This window comes from Neurospora hispaniola (assembly GCF_033458365.1).
Source record: "Neurospora hispaniola strain FGSC 10403 chromosome Unknown B0T23scaffold_4, whole genome shotgun sequence".
NCBI lineage: Eukaryota > Fungi > Ascomycota > Sordariomycetes > Sordariales > Sordariaceae > Neurospora > Neurospora hispaniola.
Window position 1 is genome coordinate 1258407 of NW_026944409.1, and position 26529 is coordinate 1284935.

The following is a 26529-nucleotide window of genomic DNA, read 5'->3' on the forward strand; positions in this document are numbered from 1 at the left end:
TAATAGTCTTACAAATTAGCTTACGGAGTTCGAGAGCCTATTCTATACGGAAAGAATTAAGAATAAAGAGTTTAAAACGAATTTTAATAATATTTTAGCGAAATTGAGTATTATTATAGCTAATTAGGGTATAGGTAGAAATAAGAATAATTATGCCGGCGGAGGACTAGGCGTAGGAGGCGGAGGCTTTTTAGGAAATAATTTAAAAGTTATTTATATAATTAATACTATTAAGGCTCCTTTCGAAGTTATAATTATTTTTAGGAAAGCATTATTTTCCAACCTAGACCTATTTATAATTAATTAAAAGAACCCCGTTCTATACAACGAAATATATATTATTTAAAAAAGTAGAATTTTTATAATATAAGAGTTGGACCGCTTCTACTTCTCCGACGAATATATTAAAATCCTCTATATTAATTATCTATTAAGCCCTAAAGTAACTATTATCCTTAAGAAGGATTTAATAATTATTTTATTCGAATTTAACGTACTTAGTAAATAGAAATAATAAATTAGTAGGGAATTTATTAAGTTCCTAAACTCTTATTATAATAATCGCGACTTAAAATTCAATACTACGTAGCACTTTAATGAATTTAAATAGGGTAATAGATATTTCGCTAATTTTAAAATAGAATTTATTAAAACGGCCGACTACTACTAATTTAATAAAACTATAAAGATCTATCACCTCCGGAACAAGATCTCTACTAAACTCTGTATAGTAATTTCTAATTAACGCTAATATTTAGGAGATAACGATTTCGAAGGATAGTTATCCTTCTATAGGGATTTAGTACGTTATTTAGAGGATAACGAATATTATATTAAAATTAACTAATTGTAGATTAGTAAATTTAATAGAAATAGTAATAATAATAATTCCGCTAAAAGAAGGAACGGTTCTAAGGATCGCACTATTAATAAGGATAGTAATATTATAAACCTTAATACGATTTATATATCCCGGGCTATTTATTCTAATATTATTAATTAACGAATAAAGAAAGGCCTTTATAGAAAGTATAGTTAGAATAGCTATATTATACGTAATTGTAAGAACGGTATCGACTATAGTAGTAAACCTCCGCAATTTACCAGCCTTTACGGAAATTATAATTATTAAGGCCGTAAAGGCCGCAGCGGTTATAAAGGGTATAATTCCTATTCTAAAACTGACTAACCTTCTTTTAATTAACGAAATTATAGTAATACTAACCTCCACGCTACGGGCGCCGAAGGAAGCGAAGGTAATAAGGACGAATATAACGTACTAAACGCTAATAGCTAAAGAAATAGCTAAACTCTATAGATAATCGCCTATAGAAGTAATAAAGTCCTATATAGGAAAAACCCTAAAGTAGTACCAAAATACTAGAAACGGTCGCTATTAATTTATTAAATAATTTTATTTAAAATTTAATATTCCTTTCTTCTTATTTCCTATTTGGACTACGTAAAATACCGTATACTATATTCGTAAATAGTAGCTATTTAGCCCTTACTTTCTTAAATTATACTTTTATAAAACGAAATAGCCTCGCTACTTTCAAGTTCACTCGGCCTAAGAAATTTATACTAGTTGATAGTATTATAAAAAGCTTTATTACCGAAGGGCCGGCCGCGAACTTCCTTATCGAACGTTATATAGAAAACGTTACCTTCTTAGTATATAACCTTTCCCTAACTCACCCGGTAATCTTAGACCTACCCTAATTAAAACGCTATAAACCGTCTATCTCGTAAATTAATAGAAAGATTACGTTCTTTAATAAATATAATACTAAATACTTTTCTATTAATTTATTAGCTACTTTAAAAATTGTACCGAATATTAATTACTACTCCTTCCTTCCTTAACATCACCGTACCAATAATCTGCGAAATAATATAGTAAATAATAATAATCTTACTTCCTGAAGACCTTAAACGAAAATAAATAATTATATTATAAGGACGAAGACCTCTCCTTTAACCTTTAATTCCCAAGAATAACTACTATTTAAAGGTATTCTAAATGTTTTATTATTTAATTTAATTTCAAACCCCTTAAGCAACTTATTATAACCTACTATTTAAATTTAACTTAAATAGGCTATTCCCCCTATAAATCCCCCGGAACCACAAATAGAAATAGTGAATTATATCAAAAAACATATAAAACTCCTATTAACTTCACTATCGAAGCTGGGAAGCTCGGATAATATTAAAAGCCTAATTACAAACCCAATAGGGTTATAAAAAGTATAGAAGGCCGATTAGGAGGAATCTAGAATAATGAGGCCGAGGCTATAATATATAGAACGCCCTATCATAAACCCGGTAAAATTAATAGGCCGGAGAAACCGGATAGGATACCCTATTATAAGCCTAGTAAAGCTATTAGGCCGGTAGAATCGGATAGGAAGTATACAATTATCGCCGCTATACCCCATTACGGGCCTAATAAAACTACTAAGCTTAGGAAACCCAACTAAGAGAATATAGTAGGCCTCTCGCCCCCAATTAGAACTAGGAACTATACAACCCAACCGGCTACTAATTAAAAAAAATAATAATAGTATTTTCCGGCTGTCCGGGAGGGACGAAAAGCCCTTTACCGGCCTTCCGAATACTATTCTCTTATAAAATACAATAATTAATAACCGGTTTCTTAAAGATAGCCGCCTTACTATTTAAAAATAACGACCCTATTAACCTCCTACTACCTAAATTAAAACTATAGCGTAAAGGTAGTTCCCTATTTATAAAAATAGTTACTAGGGTCTACCTATTAATTAATATAGGGTAGGTCGACCTTATAGATATTATAAATATTAATACTATAATATTTAACTAATTATATAAATAAAGGAATTTATAATTATACTTTACAAATTATATAGAATTCAAAAAGTTTATAACCCTCTATAAAAATGGGTTAGCTAATAATTTTATTGAACGTATAATAGAGGATATTTACGCTAGGTAGGAATAATAATATAAAACCGAACTCTCCGAACGCTTCTATAGGTTTATTAACACTTATATAGGAGATATAGAACCTAACGAACTATAAACTATAATTATAGCTACTACTATAATTCTCTTAGAATATTTAAATAAGGATACGACAATTTATAAAGCTATTCTAACTAAAATTACTAAGGACGACGTATAGAAATTCTACGAAAAAGCGGACTATCCGGCCAAGACTAATAAAGAGATTAAGGTTAAATTCCTATAAAAATACTAAAATAGGATTAAAGCTTTTTATAATTAGAACGCCGGAGAACTTCCCCCTTTATATACTTATAATTATAAAATTAAATTTACTTCAAGAGAATAGCCCCTTAATACCCGTTACTAAATAATATCCCTAATAGAAACTTCTATTATTGAAAATTAAATCGACGACTAACTTTAGAAGGGGTTCATCCAGCCCTTCCAATTAATAGTGACCTCGCTACTATTACTAAATAAGAAACTAGGAGGTAAAGTCCGCGTTTACATTAACTACTACGGTATTAATAATATAATTTTTAAAATTCGCTACCCCCTCCTACTTATTAAGGAGATATTAAACGCAATTTACTACACTAAAGTCTTTACAAAACTCAATATCATTATAATATTCAACTATATCCGTATTTAGGAGGGCTACAAATAATTCACTACTTTTACTATAAGGTTCGGTTTTTATAAGTCCTTTACTTTGCCTTTCGGTTTCTAAGGCGCCCTAAAGACCTTTTAGAATTATATTAATAAAATATTATACAATATTTTTAACGTTTATACTACTACCTACCTTATGATATTTTGATATATTCCGAAGACGAAATTAAATATATAATATATGTAAATAAGGTACTTAGGTGTATAATTAATGCAAACCTCCAATTAGATATTAATAAATACAAATTCAATATAAAACGCACCAAATACCTTAAATTAATTATTACGCCGGATAGTATTAAAATAAACCTAAAGAAAGTAAAGGCCGTCGCTAAATAGGAAGCGCTGTAATCGAAGCGGTAGTTCTAGCGTTTTTTAGATTTTATAAATTTCTATAGGCATTTTATCGACTATTTTTCTATTATTGCGGCCCCCCTATATAATTTAATTAAGAGATTAGTTATATAGGTTTGGAGCGACGCTTAATAAACGGTTTTGGAAGAAATAAGAAAGGTATTTACTATAGGACCGGTTCTTAAGATTTTCGATTAGTTAAAGCCAATAATTATAGAAATAGACGCTTCGAATTGGGCGTTAGGTAGTACGCTATTATAGTATAATTGAAGCGCAGCTGTCATAGTCAGAGAATGAAGTGTTTACACGAAGTCAGCGAGCATAGCGGAGCTTCTTTCTAATAGTGCGAGACCCCTGTAAGTTCTTCGTCCTGTAAGTAGTCCGTCAATCCTATAATCCTTTCCTTGGATTAGTCAGTTATTTGAACTATCCGGTCCTTAGATTAGTTAGAATTATTGCAGCCCGTACACTCGACGGGGGTCCCCGGGGGTATCCCCCAGGTCTTATTTAACCCTAACCCTTCCAATGGGGGTCCCCGGGGGTGTCCCCCGGGTTTCTTTCTCTTAATTCTAACTCTTTCAATGGGGGTCCCGGGGGGCGAAGCCCCCTGGTTGGAATAAATAGAATAAATGAAAAAAAAAAAAAGAATTAAAAAAATATGGAGAGTAAAATCGTTAAAAAAACCTATTCTAATAATAATAATAATAATAATAATAATAATAATAATAATAATAATAATAATAATAATAATGATAATATAGCTCAATAAACAAATAGTTAATATTATACTCAAATAAGTAGTTAAAATATAGAGTTTTTACTTAGAGTTTTCCAGCTTTACATTCATAATATAGAATAGTCTAGCTTTACATTTATAGTAAGCTGCCAAATTGTTGAGCTTTTACTTAGAGTAATCCAGCCTTGCATTTATAGTAGGCTGCCAAATTGTTGAGCTTTTACTTAGAGTAATTTAGCTATACATTTATAATATAGAATAATCCAGCCTTGTATTTATAGTAGGAAGCCAAATTATTAAGTTTTTGCTTGGAATAATCCAGCTTTGTATTTATTGTAGGCTACCAAATTATTGAGCTTTTACTTAGAGTAATCCAACTATACATTTATAGTATAGAATAATCCAACATTACATTTATAGTAGGCTACCAAATTATTAAGTTTTTGCTTGGAATAATCCAGCTTTATATTTATTGTAGGCTGCCAAATTGTTGAAATTTACTTAGAATAATCCAGCTCTAGACCTCTAACAGCTGCGCTTCAGTAAATTCTGCCGGGCTACCCGGAAAACGATGTTAACGAAGGGGTCCTTTACCCGGTAGCCTACCTCTCCTAAAAATATTCTGTAGCCGAATATAATTATAATATTTATAATAAGGAATTGCTAATTATTATTAAAGTATTCGAGGAATAGTCCCCGGAATTCTAAAGTGCCTAGGACGGTTTTGAAATTCTAATAGATTATTGGAATCTATAGATTTTTACAACGAATAAATAATTTACACCCTAATATATACATTAATCGTACTTCCTCTCCTAATTTAATTTTACTATTAAATATCGGCTAGGTACCTTCTAAGTACGGCCCAATAAATTTAACTGTAAACCGGAAGATATACTTAGTAATATAAATAATAACCAATTATTAGCTAAGAATAAAACCCACTTTAACCCGTCTATATTTATAAATTATATTGCCTTTTACAAGTTTAGTACCGAAGAAATATCCTCCGACGAATTAATTGAAGCTAATTATTACGGCTCTATATTCTACTAGGATATTATTGTTGCTATTAACGACCCGGGCCGCTGTAAATAGTCTAAAATTATCCGGTATAAAATAAGAAAAGTAATATTCGCCAAATATTATATTATTAATAGGCGAGTATATAGACGTCCGGCAGTTATTTTAGACCCCTCCAATACCGCCCTTTAATTACACTTAATCCGATGCTATTATAAGTTTGCGCTAGTAGGCTATTAGGGACGAGATAAGATATATACGATATTAAGTAGGTCCTTTTATTAATTGGGTATAAATAAGGCAATATAATTATATTATAAAGTATATTTATAATATATAAAGACGAAATATTTTCGTTTTTCCCCGGTAGGCTTTTCAAAGCTGCTATTAGTACTATTCGTACTATAGAAGGATATTACCGTAAATTATATTACGCTTATAATTCCGGATAAGAGAAGGGGCCGGGAATTTTAAATATATTGCTATTATTATTAATGAGTTAATTAAAATGTAGTACTATATTCCGGTAGAAACGTTAATAACCGACGAATTTATTAAACGTTTTATAAATAAGGTCTTTATTCTCTACAACCTACCCGATACTATTATATTAAATAAAGGTTCCTAATTCGTATTACAATTCTAAAGAGTGTTATTCGCAAAGTTAGGTATTATATTACAACCCTCTTTAATTTTCTACTAGTAAACCAATAGGTAAACGGAATATATTAATATAAAAATAGAACGCTACTTTTATATTTATATAAATTGGGCCTAAGACGATTAGGTCGATTAGTTACCTTTCGTTAAATTCGTAAATAATAATACAAAATTAAATTCAACGGGTATATTTCCTTTCTTCGCTAATTATAATTTCTATTTACAAATAAGTATTAAACTAGTATAACCCTGCCCCCTTAACTTCTCGGACCTACAATATACAGAATATTTTAAAGTTAATAAAATTACCGAACAATTTAAGAAAATCCTTAATAAGGTTATAATAATAATAATCTTGTTCCCTATACTATATAACTATAGTGTCTTTTTAGCATAGGGTCCTTTAATAAGGTTATAGTAATAGCGAAACGTACGTAAATGCGTTACAAAGAAAGTACTAATAGTTATCGCTCTAATGTACTGTAATACCGCCCCGGAAATAAAGTATTTTTTAATACTATGAACTTCGCTACTAACTATCTCTAAATAAAGTTATTACCCCTATAGGAAGGGCCTTTCGAAGTAGCTATAATCAATAATTACTGGGTTATATTCAACCTACTATTAAATATAAAGTACGGACGTATTTTCTATATTAATATAGTAAAGGTATAAATAAAAATAAATATATTAGGATAGGATAGTATATAGAACGTCTAGGTTAATTAAAGAAGGGTAATAAAGTGTATAGACGATACTAAAAATATTATTGAATAGTTCTTCGAAGGGATTAATACCTATTGTTTCGAAAATAGTAAATAGGAGTACTATATTATTTGGAGTAAGCCTTATATATTAATTTAGGAGCCGGTTAGTAATGTAAAATATTATATTAATATTTTCTACGAATCTTATACTAATAATCCGGAATCGCCAATCTCCCTACAATAATCCGCCGTAAAGAAGAGGCTTGAACGTGCCGTTTATAACCTAAATACAGCTTATAATAATACGGAATTAGGATTATTAATAACGGTACTAGCCGTAAGACGGTCGCCCCGATATGCGGCACCGGCAGCGGATACTCTCAAAAAAGTTATAAATTTGATAATAGAGAGCTTCGAGTCCCTAGAGGAGGAGGATTAGTAATTTTTCTTCTATATATTTTAGTACCCGAGGGTATTTTGAACCTAGAGTAATATTATAGGGCTAGCCTATAATTATTATCTAGTCGCGGTATTACTACGGCTATAATTGCCAGTTAATATACGCTCTCTAATTGGCTAACTTATTTAGCCTTACTACTGCTATAGTGGCTATTGGGTCTACGCGGGCCCCTTCATTGGCTATACGTTCCCGGAGGTTCCGGTTACGTGTGCTAAGGATGTGGCTCATCCTCGCCTATATAGGATGAGCCGCTACGTATAGATTCTATAGTTTCCCTTCTTCCTTGTGCAATTACACAAGTTATATTCTACCCTATACGTTTAGTATCGCCTTACCCCGTAATAAGAATTCCTATTGATATATACGACTTACTCAATATATAGAGAAAATTAAAAATAAATAAAGTAAACCTGTACTGGCCCGGTATCGATTATAAAGTAAAAATTAAGAGAAATAAAAATAGTAATAAAATACTACTCCGTTATAGACTACTATATAATATATTTCAAAAAAAATTTCCCGCTTTAAAGAAAATACTTAAAGACTTCCTTAATAAAAGGTTCATCCGTACTAATAATTCTATAACCGTAATACCCGTTCTCTTTATTCGGAAATTAAATAGTAGCCTATAATTCTATTACAATTATTAAACGTTAAACGCTATTACAAAAACTAACCAATACCCCTTACCCTTAATAAAAGAGACGTTTCGTATAATAGCCAAAGTAAAGTAACTTACTAAAATAAATATAATATAAATATTCTATAAAATTCGTATAATTAAGGGAAAATAAAGGAAGGTAGCCTTCTATATACATTATAACCTATTTAAATAGTTCGTAATACTGTTCGGGTTATTGAAAACTCTAATGACCTTCTAATAATATATTAATAACATTCTCAACATCTACCTTAATAATTTAACCCCAATCTATATAAATAATATACTAATCTTCTTATTAAAATTAAAGAAAAATTATTTCGAGAAAGTCCGTAAAGTAGTATAATATTTAATTGTAGTTAAATTCTATTTAAACACTAGAAAGTATCAATTTACTATTGAAAGTATAAAATACTTTAATTTTATTGTTATTACAAGTATAAATATTCAAACGGACCCCCAAAAAATTAAAACGATTATAGACTAGGAAGCCCCAATATTACAAAAGGGGTAAACCTCCGCACACCCACCCCAAACCTACATATACCCAAAAACTAGGGAAATGTAGGGCAGTTCAACTAATGATACTTAACATTGTAAATCCCGTTTTTACCCGCAAAATTTCATCTTTTCAATATACGCGACATCGCTATACCTTAACTATTTCTTTCACTCTTTTTCACACAGCCAATTACACCAACACTTTATACTAGCACTAGTACTCTACACACTCTTACACTAGCACTTTGTACGCGCGTATCTATAATAGTACTATATTTATACCCTTAATATATATAATTTTATTTAAATTAATTAATTTTAATTATTTATAAATACTTTTAATTGTGTACAATCGCTAACGGTTAATAGATATCGCTTTAAACTTTTACGTAAACTCGCCGTCGTTGCAATTCTACCTCCTTATTATTTATATTTGTAAGTAGCTATATATCCTTCAATAATAATGTTAAATAGACTATACCCCCTAATAACGGCGCCTTCATCCTATTACCTACCGATTTGAATATTATTATACGCAAGGTTATTGAAATGTACCGCCGCTATAAATTTAGGGTATTTATACTTCGTACTGACTATTTTATAACGGGACTATATAAAGGCGAACTCTACCGTAAAATTTATTATCATAATTATATTAAAATTACGTCTAATATAAATACGAATCCCTATAAGAAGCGCCGTACAACTATTAGAAAGATTATTAATAAATATCCCTTCCGTATTGTAATTTAATATTTAAAGAAGAATGGTTATAAATATTCGATACGGGCGATCGATTATGCCTACTAAAGTTACCCCCTATTGCGAGATCTATTTTATTATTTAATTTTTCGATAATAGTCCCTTAATATAGAAAATTATAAATATTTTATAAGTCTCCTTCGCTAACGAGAATTAATTATATATAATATATACGTAATGGTTAAGAAGTAATACTCTAAATTGCTTCTTACGTATAAAGACCTTAATAATATACGTTAGAGATTACGCCGGTAAGATAACGGGGGTTATATTAATATATAGGTATTTGTACGCACCGTTAATAATAAGGAGGTTATTGCACTTAAATATTATTAATTTAACTACTATTATAATAATAAGGGTTAATAAGAGGAGGAACCTACTATATTCTACTACGGTCTTTAATGTATAATTAAGTAAAGAAAGATATAGAGGCGATATTTATATACTCTATTATTCAACGCTACGTATAAAATAAATCGGTACTATATACTAATAATATAAAGTATTATAATTACCCCTAAACAGTTATTAATATTAGTTTTTTAAATAGTAATTAATAATGAGAAGGATAAGGGATTTGGCTGGTTGGTTGAGTATATTAAGAAAACTATAGATGATTTATCGGTTTTTGAACTAGCGGTTATTATTATTAATAGTAATAATTAATTTATTAGAGTTATTAAGAGAGTCTTCCCTAATATTTAATATTAGTATTGTGTATAGTATATTAATTGTAATATTATTAAGCATTTTAAAAATAATTAGGAGTATATAGAGCTAAATAGTAATGAGTAGTCTAGTAATTAGAATAAGGATAACGAGGAGTTTAGTAAGGAAGATAACGGTAGTAATAATTCTAATAGTAGTTAAGCGGTAGTATAGTAAATATAATAAGAAATAATAAATTAATATAATTAAAATGATTTTGATTAATTACACTATATATATATAAGAAAATTAAGATAGTTATTAGAATGTAGGTTGGACTAGGCCCGCTTCCTATAAGGGTTACTAATATTCGGGTAAGGTTCTTTTACGTATAATAGTATATAATTTATACCCTATTAGTCCTAGAGTTTAAAGCCGCCTTATTACTTCTATATTATTAATTTGGGGAAGTATAGGAAGCTATTATTAAGTAGATTACCGCCGAATTACTCCCTTATAAGAAGGAGTGGGCTAGTTGCTATATAAGGAATTATTTTAATTGTAGGTAGCGGACTACTTCGTTGAGTAAATTTAATAATAGTTCCTTTAAATTATATAGGTTATTTACTCGTAGTAGTTTAGTAAATTTATATTATATTAGTAATAAATATATTACCTACCGTTATATTTATTTTAAGGAGGAGGTTGTAAAGGCAACCTTATATATACGTATAGATTAGATTGGGCGTTTATAGGTGGGTAATATTCTTTTTAATATAACTGCATAGGTATATGAATTACTTACTCGCTAATATAATAAATTGAATGCTACTCTCCCTATTATAAATTACCTTAGTATACTGTTCAAACTATATATTAAATAGTTCAAAGCCTAGTATGGCCTCCCTTGTGTTTATAAGATGGAGGTAAAGAGGGAAGTTAGTAAAATGGTTTTAATTATTAAAGATAATTATTATTTATTTTAGCATTTTATTTAATAATAAGTAAGATTATTATTATCCTTTCCCTAATTATTTCTATACTAATTATTACGTTAAAATTCGGTAAATAGATATTTATATCTTCGTTTAGTTATTATAGGTATACCTAAAGGTCGCCCTTTTAAATAGGGTAGCCTATTTAGTAACGAAGTTATTCTATTGAATAGGTCGACTTAAAGTAAAAAAATTATAGCGCTCTATAGTAGATTGAGAAATACCTAACCTATATAGGTTTTAGTATAATGTAATTACTCTTAGTACGAGATAGGGCCTAGTATTAAATAGTTAGATACCTAAAACAAAATACGTAATTATATTAAAGTAGCTAATAATAAAAATAAGGATAAAGATAAAAATAACAAATTAGGTAGATATTAGGAGGTAAGGGCGAGAGAGTAGATGGCGAGAGGGGAGGCGAGGAAGGAGGAGGCTATTGAAATATCGTTAATAGCCTTATTTAATAAATTATTTAAATTATTAAATATAAGTATTTAGAGTAGAATAGAATTCTCAATACTATAAAAGTATTACTAGATTGGCGCTATTAGATTTGCTGTATGGGACTTACTATATAGGATTTACTAGGTCAGAATGTGCAAGATATCAAAAAGCACGGTTTTTACAGCTAAAACGACGTATTTTACATGACAGCTAACATCCCTCCTTTTTGGGTATATATAGGTTTGGGGTGGGTGTGCGGAGGTTTACCCTACAAAAGAGAGTAAAGAACTTCCTAAACTCTACTAATTATTATTGTATATTTATTAAAGATTTCTCTTCTATAATAAAACTATTAATTATATTTATAAAAAAGGAAGTCCCCTTTAAATAGACTATTAAATATAATTCGGTATTCTAATAATTAAAAACGCTCCTTATAAAAGCCCCTATCCTTATATAATAGGATCCTAATTTACCTATATTCCTCAAAGCTAATTATAATAGTAATAAATTAAGTAGTATCCTTATATAAAAGAAAAATAGTAAGAAAACCACAGTCGTATATTACTTACAAAAATTCACGCCCGCGGAATATAATTATTTAATCTTAATAAAGAAATATTAGCGATTATTTAGTATTTAGAAGAATAATTAATGGAATTTAAGAATTATAAGAAGTTTATTATCGTTACTAATTACCGGAACTTTAAGCACTTTATAGAAAGGCAAAAGCTCTCTAAATAGTAAGTATATTAGGCTAGCCTTTTTTGAAAATTTAATTTCGAAATCTAATACTACTTAAATAAATTTACTATAATACTTAACGTTCTATTATAGTAGGACTAAGACAAACCCAACAAAAAGGACGTAGAAGTGAAGGAAATATAATTAATTCCCTAAAAGGCTTTCTAAAATTATATTTGTATAATCGCCTCTTTAGTTACAACGGGGGAGGGTATAAAAATGTTTAAAAATCCGGATTTATAATAACTCTATAAAGAAAATAGTCTAATGAAATATAATATACTAAAGTATTCCCTAAATAATTGTTAATAATAATTGAAGCCTACCCGTTGTAGTCTAAAATTTAAAAGTATAATTAGGAAAATACTTAAACGATAACCTAAGGAAGTTATATTATCAAAGCTACGTCTAAATCCCCGGAGCCCCAACTATTATAAAAGTAGCCGCCCTCTATATATTTCTAGAATATTTAAAAAAGAACGCCTTATATATACGCGTTATCCAAAGGATATACAACTCGGTCACCCTCGACTACCCTAAGAAAGAAGGAATAATATATACTATTAATAAAAATTTCTACTAACTACTAATAGGTATTTATATTCGTTAATTTATAGGGAAATATAATATTTATAGAAGAGTAAAATATTGGAAAAAACAAAACAAAGGACTACTCAAACCACTACCGACCCTGAATTAATTTTTTGGAAATATCTAAATAAATTTCATTACCAACCTCCTACCCTTAGGGGACTACGTAAATCTCCTAATTATTAAAGACCGGCTTAGTAAAACGGTTATTTTAGAGCCTATACCTATTTTAGAAGTAAGAATAGTAGTTAAAACTTTCCTACAATACTTTGTATATTATTATAGTTAGCCCTAGTCTATTATTAGTAATAAAAGTCTTGATTAGATTAATAGCTTTTAGAAATACTTTTATAACCTCCTTAGTGTAGAATAATAATTAAATATAATTTTCTACCCCCAAACCGACGGCGGGCTAAAATATATAAATTAAAAGGTATAGGTATTTTTAAGAATCTTTATAAATTATACGTAGAATAATCAGGACCGTTAGCACCCCGCTACGCAATTAATTATCAATAGTAGAATTAGTACTATAATTAGAATATTCCCGTTTTTCACTACTTACAACTACTACCTATAATCCCCTATAGCCGTTATAGCCTAATTAATAGAAGCTAAGCTTACTAACCTATAGAAGAAAGTTAAAGGCTTATTATATAGTTACAATAAATTACGGATTCTTATTAAATAATAATAACCGTTTCGGTATAAGAGTAAAAATGCTTTACGAATTGCAAAAATAACCGGCCGAAGTTTTTAAGGAGGGGGATAAAATATAATTAAACCTCAAAAACTTCAAACCCGAACACCCTGAAAAGAAGTTAAATTAAATCTATACTAAATATATAGTTTTAAGGGTTTTTAGCCTATTTATCATAGAATTTACTAATTTTACTACTAGGGTCTTCGATAAATTCTATATAAATTTCCTATAATATATTCGAAATAATCCCCTATTAAAATAAATTATTACTAGTCCCTAACCCTTAACTATTATAACTAATAGTAGAAAGGAATATTTTGTAGAAGAGATTTTATATTACCAAATAAAGAAAGGGTATAAAAAAGTATTAATAAAGTAGGTAGGATAGATAAAATAGTTTTAGGAACCTTTACAAATAATAATTAATACTATAGTACTAGACCGCTTTAAAGCTAAATATAACCTAATTACTATTAACGACGGCCTAGCTGAATATTTTATTACTAAATATAAAAAGCAATAATATCGGCTATAAAAAGGGAAGAAGGGAGTAATATCAATTCTAAACTTTTCTATTTCTTTTAAATTTTTCTCTTATAATTATTACTTACTTCTATCGCACCTATCTTTACCTCCAAAACCGCCATCCAATCCTAAATTACTTTTGGTTCGTAGGGAAGGGACATTACCGATAAGGGGGAGGGGGGGAAGGGGGAAATTGCCTTGGTATAGTATAAATATTCGTAATTAATAAAGAAAAAAGAAGGAGTTAGTACTGAAGTTGTAAATAGGTAGAAAAATAGAAAGAAAAAAGTAAAATCAATATACCGGTTAATAAATCCCTTTTTATATAATTCGGTAATATTCCTCTAAATATTTATATATTAGTTAAAATTCTCCTTTATTGTAGTTTTGATTATAGTATTAGTCGCCGCTTCTTAAATAATAGTCGTATATAAAATTATAGACAATATCTAATTATATTGTTTACTATTATTATAATAATTAATATACATAGTACGATTAGGTACTATAAGGTACGTCCGTTCTATATTTAAGTAAATAATATAAGGTATAGCGGATTCTCTGTAATTAGACTATAATAAAAAGGTTAATAATGAAATAACGTTAGAGGGGAGATTTTAAAAAAGTAGAATAAAAAAAAAAAATTATTTTATATTAATATTTTTAATTAAATATAAATTTAAAGAAATTATAATAGTAATAACCGCCGGGCGGCGGAGATTAAGGGTAATAATTGGGGGAGGGGGGCGCGCTGGGGTTTATAAGGGGGGAATTAAGGGGGCCGGCGTTAATAGGAAGGAGTAGTAAGAGGGAAGGTTAGGAGGTAAAGTATTAAAGTAGATAGAGGAGGAGGCCGGCGGGCTATTTATAGGAGTGTAAGGGGTTTAAGGGTTGGAATTCGGGGGCGAGGAGGCGTTAGTAGGGGGGGATAATAAAATATAGGGTATTCAAAAATATTAGGAGAATTGGGAGAGACGGATTAGTATTGGGTAGAGAGGTAGAAAATATTATTTATTTTAAGGGATTAAACCGCCGCTAGAAACAAGAAGAGAAGAGGGAGAAATTGAGAGGTAGAAGGGAGGGGGATCATATATATAAATTTAAAGAATATGAGTGTTAAGATTATTATTTATCATTTATTATTATTTGTTATTAATTACTATTTAGTATAGTAATTATTATATTAGATAGAAGGTACAAATACGTTAGTTGGCGGTATAGGAGATAAGTTTATAATTGAAATAAAAGTTGTGAATACGTTAGAGACCGATTGTAAGGGTAGGTAGAAGAGGAGTAAAGAAGGGGGAAAGGAGGGGGGTAATATTATAAGGTTAGCGCTCGGGTTATAAATTCTAGTTTTTAAGACTGGAGCTATTATTAGCTATAGTGGCGTAGAGCGCGCAGCCCTAATAAAAACCTCTCAGCGCCGGTGGATCTACATTTTAGATAAATTTTTCTTCCTTTATAGAACCTTAATTAAGCTATACGACTAGCACCCGTATTAACCGTACTATCCCCGTTACAATTAAAATTGTAGTCCTTATTGTTATTATAAAGATAATTACTATTACTACCTTAATTGCCAAACGCCGTACTATCTAGCGTACTAATCCATTTTTTTCAATATTAAAAGCGATATTTTTTATAATATACTATAAGTAAATTTAGTACTAAGTGTTATAATTGAAGATAGTACGGACGGCTCTTTGAAATGTACAATTATAATCTAATAAAATACAGTTCCCCTGGGCGGAGCCAATGTCCAGGGGAGACAGAGAGACGACCCTAGAAATTACTTAATATATAATTGGAAAAAAAAAAAAAAAGAAAAAAAAAAAAACTCAAAACTGAACTGAACAGGTAACCCTTAAAAAAGGTAGTAGTAAGAATAACCACTAAGCTACAAAACTTTACTTGTTGGAGAGGGGTCCAGGTTCCTGTTGAATCTCCAACTCTGCTCCACAGAGTTGGCGACAAAACCACCGGACACGACAAAACCCAAACGGACAGCAAAAATGCAGCCCAAAAAGGGCAAAATCCTACCCTCCGACTTTACAACGCTGCAAATCTACCATTCCTAGACCAAAAAAATTCTTTCAACCTACATTCTCTTCATCTTTACTTTCTCTATTTTATTAATATTATCATATATATATAACTATAGAAGCCGATTTACTACGGACTATAGAATTTCAATCTCTAATTTAGAACTTTACTATTATTCACTAAATTCAAAAGCCTATAACTTCCCCATTTCAAATCCGATTACTACCGTTATACCTTAATTTTCTACTTCTTTACAAAGTAAATCTAATATATAATTTAGTTAGATACTAATTACGTATATTATTAGATAGTATAGCTTTATATTCTTATAAATATATATTAATATTTTAATATTTGTACTTATATTTACGTTGGATATACATTAATATTATATTTACTACGTATATAACTAATTCCTTTACTTTTATAGTATTAGTAAAATATTTATTTGTTTCTTTTCTATAAAGAAAGTAAATTTTCTAATTTTTTTCTTTCTTTTTCTTCAACTCATCCAATCTTCCTTTTTCCTCAACCAACCCAATTCTACTCCTACTTATTTACCCCCTAACTTTACTTAAATACCTTACTTTAGTAATTCTTACCTTATACAGAGTTCTAGTAAAGAGGATTTAATTATTTTTAAACTAAATCCTAATATTTCCTAACCTTTCTCCAATCCTCTTTATATTAATTCCGACGCTATTAATACCAATACTAATAATACTAATAATAGTAAAAGTAAAGATAATGACGAGCCTTAAGCTAAAAAAGTTGCCCGGTAGTAATATTACTAATAATGTCGCTATAATAAATAATAATAGTAATAATAGTAATAATAATAATAATAATAATAATAATAATAATAATAATAATAATAATAATAATAATAATAATAATAATAATAATAATAATAATAATAATAATAATAATAATAATAATAATAATAATAATAACAATCTTCTTAACTAATTAATATCCTAATTTCCTACCAACGAATTATATAGAGCCAAATTCGTATCTCCTAGGCTACTACCAATATTAGAATTAACTATAATAATAGTAACAACTTTCCAAAAGTATTTAAGAAAAAGTCTACAATTCGAAATACTACCTATAAATTTAGTATATCAAAGTTTCAAATTAGCTATTATAATTAATAGTTATGATATAGGCTTTAATACCCTCGGTACTTAATTAGGTCTAATAGAAGAAAGTTTAGTGGCTGCCTAATAAGTTTTATAGAAGTAGAAAATTAGTTATTAGAAAAATATACTCTTTAGTTTATTAATTTCCGTAATTTAAATATTAAAGATTTATTTATTACTTCTATTAATAATCTACAAACAAATAAAAACCCTCCTTAACCACTAATTAATAAATATTTCTATAGGAGATAGAAGAAGGACTATCCTTGATTTAAACCTTTTAAATTTAACTTAATGGAATTGGATAGGGTTTTTATAGAGTACTAAATATAATTTATATAACAATTTTTCGATATTCTATAAAAAATAATAAAGAAATATTATATTAATTCTTCTAGTTGTTGGAATATTAATGAGATGGGCTGCTGTATTACTATATTTAGTAATAATACTAAGATTCTAATAATTAAATTAATAAAGAAAAGAAAAATAAGTAACCCTTTATTTTTTTATTCCTTTCTTAATTATATTAATTTCTTTTTAACCTTAAATTATAAATCCTGCTAATTATAAATTAATAATTTTAATTAGTATTAGAAATATTACTAGTAAATCTATTCCAATTTATTATATTTTTAAAACCGACTTAGTAGCCAATTGGGGTTTTTTTTAGGACTTTAATCTAAATATAAAATTCAACGTATCTAAAATAATATTTAATAATATTTAGATTGTATTAGATTAGGTAAAATATTTTAACGAATATTCTTAAAAGTATTTTATCAATACCTAATATTATAATTTGGATTTTAATAAATAATTTAGTATAACCCCTAAGGAAGAACGGGTTATAATTCGAGATAATAAAGTTATAATTCGAAAAGAGGAGAGTCTTTATATATAATTAGGTAGTAAAAAATATCGCCTTCTTTTACTTAATTCCTTTCTAAATTACTATAACTAAAAGGTATATAATTACTATAAAAAGTTTAATATTGTTATTGTCTTTCTTCCTCTATATTCTTCATATTTTTCATAATTTATAAATGTAAGTATTTTCTAATATCTTAAACGCTTATCCTAAAAAGTATTATGAAACTATCTTCGAAGTAGAAATTTATAATTTGATTGTTATAACTTTATACGAAATTTTAATATAAATTTTTTTTTTCTTAAATCTTATATTAACCAAACTCTTAATATATATTCAATAATACATTCACTAGCCCACATATTTTAAATAGCTTTAAAAAGTCTAGAATATAACTTTACAACCCTAAACTAATTATTAATAAATTTTAATAAAATTTAGTAAACGAATTTACTCTCTAGTAGCCTTAAAGAATACAATTTAATCCAAAACGTTAAATTAAGGTTATAAAGATTATTAAGTTATTAAAAAGTATTACTCCCTAAATTAAGAAGATACTAGAAAAATTTAACTAGCTAGTTAAAAGTTTTACATTGAAATTAACTAATATAAAAATTTATTTTTATAAAGCCACTTCTTATAAGACCTTTATTAACAAATTCGCGGATAATAAAAATAGCCATTTTAATAACTAGGCTAAAAAAATATCCACTCGAAGAAAAATCAAGCTATTAAATATACGGATCGATAATATATTTCTTATCGATATATAGCGTATAAACGAAAGAGAAAAGGAAAAATAAATAGTAAAAGATTATAAAAAGCAATTCCGAATTTAAGAGTAGGGAATTATAGATAAATTAAAAAATGAAATTATAAAGTATAATATTTACTAAATGGAATAGGAAAATAGAGTAATAGGGCCCTTTAAACGATTATAGTAATTAACGTTCTAATAATTTTGCGAAGCGACGAACTATAATTTAAATTAGATACCCCTAAACTTTAAATATAAGGTTCCTAATTTTAAGAGTAGTAATAAAAAGAAATTGTTTTTTATTAATATTTAAAAGCGTATTAACATTCTAACGTCTCCACCAAAACCACTTAGTAATTTTATTAATTATTTTTCTTTCAAAGAAAGTTGTAATAGAAATAATAGAAGTAATAGTAGTAGAGATAATAGAGAAAATAGTAAGGATGAAGTTGAGTTTTCTCTAAATACTTAAGATATAAAGGAGTATAATTATAGTAGCCCAGAATAGCCAAGACCCAATTATACGCTGCTTAGTTTACTATATAATTAAGGGAGAAAAAGGAAAAGAATTGGAGAAGAAAGTAGGGGAGATAGTAAGAAAGAGGGTAGAAATAAAGGTAAAGAAAAGGGTAGAAATAATAATAAGGATCGTAATGAGGATTCTAGTAAAGGAGAGTCTACTACGCTTATTGATTTAGTAGATTAAGTACTAGTAGAATAGATGGAGTAGATTAAGCAGGGTAATTAACTAAGGTAATAAGGATAGAATAAAACTAGAATTAGAATAATAATAATAATAATAATAATAATAATAATAATAATAATAATAATAATAATAATAATAATACAATAATAATGAAAATAATGATAAAAATAATAATAATAATAATAATGATAATAATAATAATAAATTTAAAAATAGAACTTAGAAAAAAACACTTTAAAAAACAATAAATAAAAGAAATAGATACATTGAGAAAACAGCTTCTTTTCCCTAAAAAAAGAAAAAAAGTATTATAATTTTAAAAAGTTAAATAGAACTATTAAATTCTAAACTAACTTAAACTTCCCCACACTATTAGGTAAGCGCTTTACACGTCTTTAAGTAATAACTTATAAATTGCTAGCCTAATAACGTAGGGAAGCTTATATAGTTCGGAATTTCTCAAATAGAAATACAATAGCTAGAATACGTATTCTATTTAAAGAAACTACCACTTTATCTTAGTAAAAATCTCTTACGAACTAAAATTTAAAATATTAATAAGGAACTAAGCCCTAAAGGAATAAATATTAGAAAGACCTAAAAAATAAAGGTTAAATTCATTTTAGAAAGTCCGAAGACTAATCAAAATAATAAAGTAAATTTACGTAAATTATTAAATACCTACCCTACTATTTAAACCCCTAGCTTTTCTAATTCCTACTTAGCCTATCGACTAAGCTAGACCTAAATTAACTAAAAGTCCCTAAGTAAATTAATTATTCTAATTCTAATTAATTTATTAATAAAACTAGATTTAAAATAACTAAAATACTTAATAATAATCCAACTACCCACATAATCCAATTACCCAAATAATCTAACTACCTATATAATCTAACTACCTATATAATCCAACTATCTAAATAAATTACTAATACTTATAGGGTACTCTTTAATATTAGATCGGTTCTTTTTAAATACTAATTAAATAAATTTAAAAGGGGCTAAGGGGGGACGTAATATATATAGCGCTAATACCCCGGCAGACCGTAGGGAACTACAACGCTATATACTACTATAATAAATTAGAATTAAGGCTCCCTTTATAAATTACTATTTCCCCCGAGTAATTAACATAGCTATTAATTATACTCCAAATTAATAGGCTAATAAATTTATCTAACCTCCCTATAATTCTTAAAATATAACTTAAATATTTTAAGAAGCTTATTTTTTTACTCTTTATTAATAAAAATATTCTTAATAAATACTTTTGTAAAAGGTAATTTCTAATAAGTTAAGACTTTTACTTCTTATTATTAAATATTTATATCCCCGAATATCCTTAAAATATAATTATAAACAAATCCTACCGTTTTTCTAAACCAGTACCTATATAGCCTATCGATAATTCTAATTAAATATTACTATTATATAGATAAGGCTTATCCCAAAGGATTTTCGTAAATGCCGTCCAGAGGGCGGGCCTAAAGTAATAGTATTATATTATAATTTTTTAACTTTAATTAGTTTTTTAAATAATGAAGAAACCTTATAATATTCTCCTAATACCTAGCACTAACTAAGAGCCTAATTATAAGCCGGCTTGCGCTTTAACCTCTATAATTATATATATTACTATACCTAAGAAAAATTATTAAAGAATAATACTCCGTAGAAAGGTATTAAAATAAAAATCCTAATATCCTTCCTATAAAATTAAACTTTATTATAAGTTAAAACCTTCTAATTGAACTTATTTCATAATTATATACCTAATTATAGGTATATAGCCTACTATATAATATTTATATATAATTATAAGCTCGGCTACAAGCACATAACCCCCTAAATAAATAGCGCTAAACAACCCCCGTATATAGTCGTAGGTATATAACCCCCTAAATAAATAGCGTTAAACAATCCCCGTACCCAATTGTAAGCTCGGCTATAGGTACGTAACCTTCTAAATAAACCCGTTAAGCGACCCCCGTACCCAGCTACAAGTATATAACCCCCTAAATAAATAGTGCTAAACGACCCCTATATACGGCTATAGGTATATAACCTCCTAAATAAATTTTACTAAACGATTTTATATATAGCCGGTTATATTTACTCTAACCGGTCGCTCTTACCTTCCTTCTTATATACCCTATAACCTCGGGTTTAAGGAAAATGCGGATAAATAGGCCAAGTTGCAACTTTTCAATTCCTACGAAATTATTTAGTATAGGAAAATTTAAAAATCGATTTATAATTACTAAAGTGAACCCGGCTGTAGTATAGAGTATAAAGTAAATAAAATTAAATTAATAGTATTTCTTTTTTATTTTAAGGTAGTAATAGTAGTAAGTATTCTAATATAGGGTAAGTAAAATCCGGTTAGTAGTAGTATTTCTTCTTTACTTTAAGGTAGTAATAGTAGTAAGTATTCTAGTATAGGGTAGGTAAAATCCGGTCAGTGGTAATATTTCTTCCTTTCTTTAAAGTAATAATAGTAGTAAGTATTCTAGTATAGGGTAGGTAAAATCCGGTTAGTAATAGTATTTCTTCTTTTTATTAAAAGAATATTTTCTCTTTATTTTAAAGTAGTAATAGTAGTAAGTATTCTAGTATAGGGTAGGTAACTTCTAATTAATAGTAGTATTTCTTCTTTACTTTAAAGTAGTAATAGTAGTGAGTATTCTAATGCAGGGTAGGTAAAATCCAGTTAATAGTACTGTTTCTTCTTTTTATTAAAGTAGTATTTTATTACAGGGTTAGCCTGTGATGTGGTTATGCTACACGCCTCCAGTCTAGAGCTATTAACGGCTCTAGTTACGTGCAGCCCCACGCGTATATATACGTACGGACTAACTTAGGTAGGCTTTCGCCCATATAGCCAATCCTCTACGTACACTTCCCTTCTCCTCCCTCGTATAATAATATATATCCTACCCTACCCCTAACGGTGCCTTCTCGCCCTATAATAGTTTATTATACTAAGCTATTATACTATATACACTTACTATTTAATAAAGAGGAAGATTAATCGCAATTGTATTAATTAATTAATTAAGACTCGTATTCGTATAATTAAAACTTTCATCGCAATCCTAAACTTCGAGCTAAGTAACTACTAAACTGAATATTATAATTAAATAGTTCGCCCTTTCTTTCTCTCCCTCATACCTATCGGTATATTAATTTAGTAATTAATATCTACCCCCCCTATAACCAATAATTTTTTAACGATTATAGTAATTAACATTCTTATAATAATTAATTTAGTTAACTTCGAGTATTATTTGAATATTTTGCAAACGTTCGAGACTCTTAATAACTAAGTGGTTGCTACTAATAATATTCTAGTCGACAACGCCTTTAGCCTCACTAACCTCCCTATATTCCGCGCCGTCTTTACAACCTTCAACCAACTAATCCACAAGGACGTCGTCAACGCTAAGACAAAAGTACGCGAAATAGAAGACCTATTCGAAATCGCCGAATTCTATATAAAGTCTGCCTAGTAAGAAATTAAGTAATTTAATAATTATATTATTATAATTTAAATTAAAGCCTTCTTCTAAGTATAGGAGGCTACTAGGAATTATAAAATTATAATTAAAATTATTTGTAATGCCTATACTACCGAAGTTAGTTTGCTTCGAATAAATATTGCTACTCTAAAGTTAAACTAATTTATATTAAGAGTTAATTCCAAAATTACTTATTAAAAGTAGAAGGAGAAGTATTAAAAAACGATTAATAACTTACGCTAATATTTTATTGCCGTTTAAATTTTTAATATTATTCTCCTAAAAGATAATGATTTTAGCGACGACGAATTTAAGCCTAATATTATAATTTCTACGGATATTAGTAGCGGTTATAGGTCGGTATCGTATATTACTGTATTATCCGTATTTAACAGTAAAGGTACCGTTATTAAACACTCTGCCAAATTTCGCGCCTAGCGTCTCTGTATCTAGTTCGTTTAGTTAAACGACCTTCTATTCTTTAATACTGAACGTAAGAAATTCTTATTTATTACCCGTTCTATTAAGGGTACTCCCTTTAAGGCTATTAAATTTAAGTTTACTAAAATTTTAATTAAAATCCTAGCTAAATAATTTATAACCAACGCCTTCTTAATAAAATTTATTATAAAGTACAATAATATCGATATTATTATTTATTCCCAACGTAAATTTGAAGAATTAAAAATAATTAAAGGTATAAAGTAGTAGGAGTTCGAAGATAATTTTATTCGCTTAATTAATCGCTATAATTTCGATAATGGTATAAAGATCTATTATTTACGTTAGAAGATCTCGGATTGTATCTGTACCGTTATTATTTATTAGAACCCTTAGTTTGTTAATAATAAATATAATAAGTAGTTAATTTTCGCTTATAATTTTATAAAGAATTTAGAGGATAAAGATTAGTGCGATAAGAATTTTAACCTTTACTATAAGACCGGCTCTAATATTACTACCACTGGTACTTCTAGTACTTTTATAACCGTTGGAGAAATTACTATTAGTTAGGGAGGTACCGTTATAAATTTTAATGTAATATTTACCTTTAATGTCCAGATCTTTCGTTTAATTGATAATGAAATTATTGAATACTATATAAAAAATAATATATATACCCGTTGTAATAAGAAGGGTTATTTTTCTGTGGAATACTGCGGTGGTATTAATTTTAAAAAGGAAGTTAAACCCTATAAGGATAGAAATAGAAACCGGTATAAGAATAAATACAATGGTGGTAATAATAGTAATAATAATATTAATAGTAATAATAGTTAGTAGTAGTAGCCGGCCTAGGGTTAATATAATTACGGCTAATAGCGCCCTAATTACGGCGGCGGTTACTAAATTAATGTTATAAGTACTAATTTCCCTATAAGTTTCCTAATAATTATTTTAACCCTTAGTACCCCCGGCGGTTATTATTACCCGGTCCTAGCCTATTAGCCCGGCTTCGTCGGCCTCTTTATAAGTAATAAGGTTAATTTAGTTTAGGGATAGGGAAATATATAGTTTCTAATTCAAATTGTATTTAGAGGTACCCGTCCGTAGGATAAGGAGGAAGATTATAAGGGTCCGTCCTTATACGGTTAAATATTATTAAAATAAATATATTTTTAGTAGATAGCCGTTATAAATATTTTAATTTATTAAGTCTCTCTATCTACCTTTCCTTCGGACTGTATAAAATATATTGTTCCGCATTCGTTAATAGCGGTTATATTACTTTCGGTTTTATTAATTAATACTTTATATTCTAGTATTACCTTCCCTTCTTTAAATTACTAGTCTTTAAATTTTTATACTTTACTAACGGTTAAATTAAAGGCAATATTACTTATTTTATTAAAGTAATAATATAAATAAGAATTTACTATAAAGTTATTAATCTTCTCGCTTACAATTTCGCTAAAAATAACCCTATTATTTTTAATTACCCTTAATTAATATATTATATTCTAAATATCGATTAGCTTAGTAATTCCCTTTATTTCGGCCCCGCTTATAAATAATACGGTTACTTCCCTTATAGAACTACTAACCGTTATACTCCCTTAGCGGTATATTACCTCTCCGTTCCCCGCCCTAATACGCCCAATATTTACCCCGTATATAGGAAGCCTTCTTATAAAAAAGTACCTAATAAAAAGGAATTAGAGCCGTTATAAACGGAGTCCGCCCGCTATTTATTTATTGTTATAATTATAAAATAAGCCGTTCGTTAGAGGTTCAACCGGTTTAAAAACCGAATAGTTAATCGATTAGATATTACCCTATTCGGAAAAACTTTAATTAGCCCTAACTAAACCCTAATATTAATAGACCTTCTAATTAGTATTTTAATTTATTAATTAATATTATATCGGATTATTAAAAGAACCTATATTAGAATTATAAATTACCGGTCTTTAATCTGTTTTTATAATATCCCTAATAGTCCTATTAACCCTAATAATATTAAAGAAATCTCCGCCGTAAATTTCAATTAATTAATTAAAATAATAAAACTCCAAATTATTTATCCTACTTAGACTAAAATAGAGGAAGATATTAAAAAAATAAAGGAGGAGGATTAGGTAAAGGAAGAAGGAAGCGTCCTAAATCTTAGGAGTATAAATAATAATTTTATTAAAAAGATAATTAAGGAAGTTTTAATAGGTTGTAATTAGAAGTATAAGAAATTATTTAATAATAATTATTATTAATAGATTAATATTCTAATTGGAAAGGGAGATGTAATTACTTTATGCGTAGTAAAGGTCGCTAATTCCGTTTAAATTAGTAATATTAATAATAATTTTTTATATTATAAAGAGGTAATTAATAAGTACTTCGCTATTAACGGTATTAATATTAGTAAAATTATATTTAAAAATATTATTAAATTCTATAAAAAAATAGATAAATTTCTAAAGATTAATGTTGAAATTTAAATTAAATTCCTTAAATAATATTGGTATTATATTAGTATTTTTAGGTAGGAGGGTATAAAAATTCTCCCCTCTAATTATTTATATAATTTCAAATTCGAATTCTGCTTAGGGATTTCGCCGCTTACTACCCGCGGTCGTACTTTTAATCCGGACGAACTTAGTATTATTAAAAAATAGATTAATAATAACCTTAAAAAAAAGTTCATCCGGCCGTTATAATTAGAAGCCTTAACCCTAGTCCTATTCGTTAAAAAATTAGGAGGTAGAATTTGTATTTATGTTAATTATAGAGGAATTAATAATATTACCTTTAAATCCCGTTATTTATTCCTACTTATTAAAGAGACCCTAATGTCACGGGGCGCGA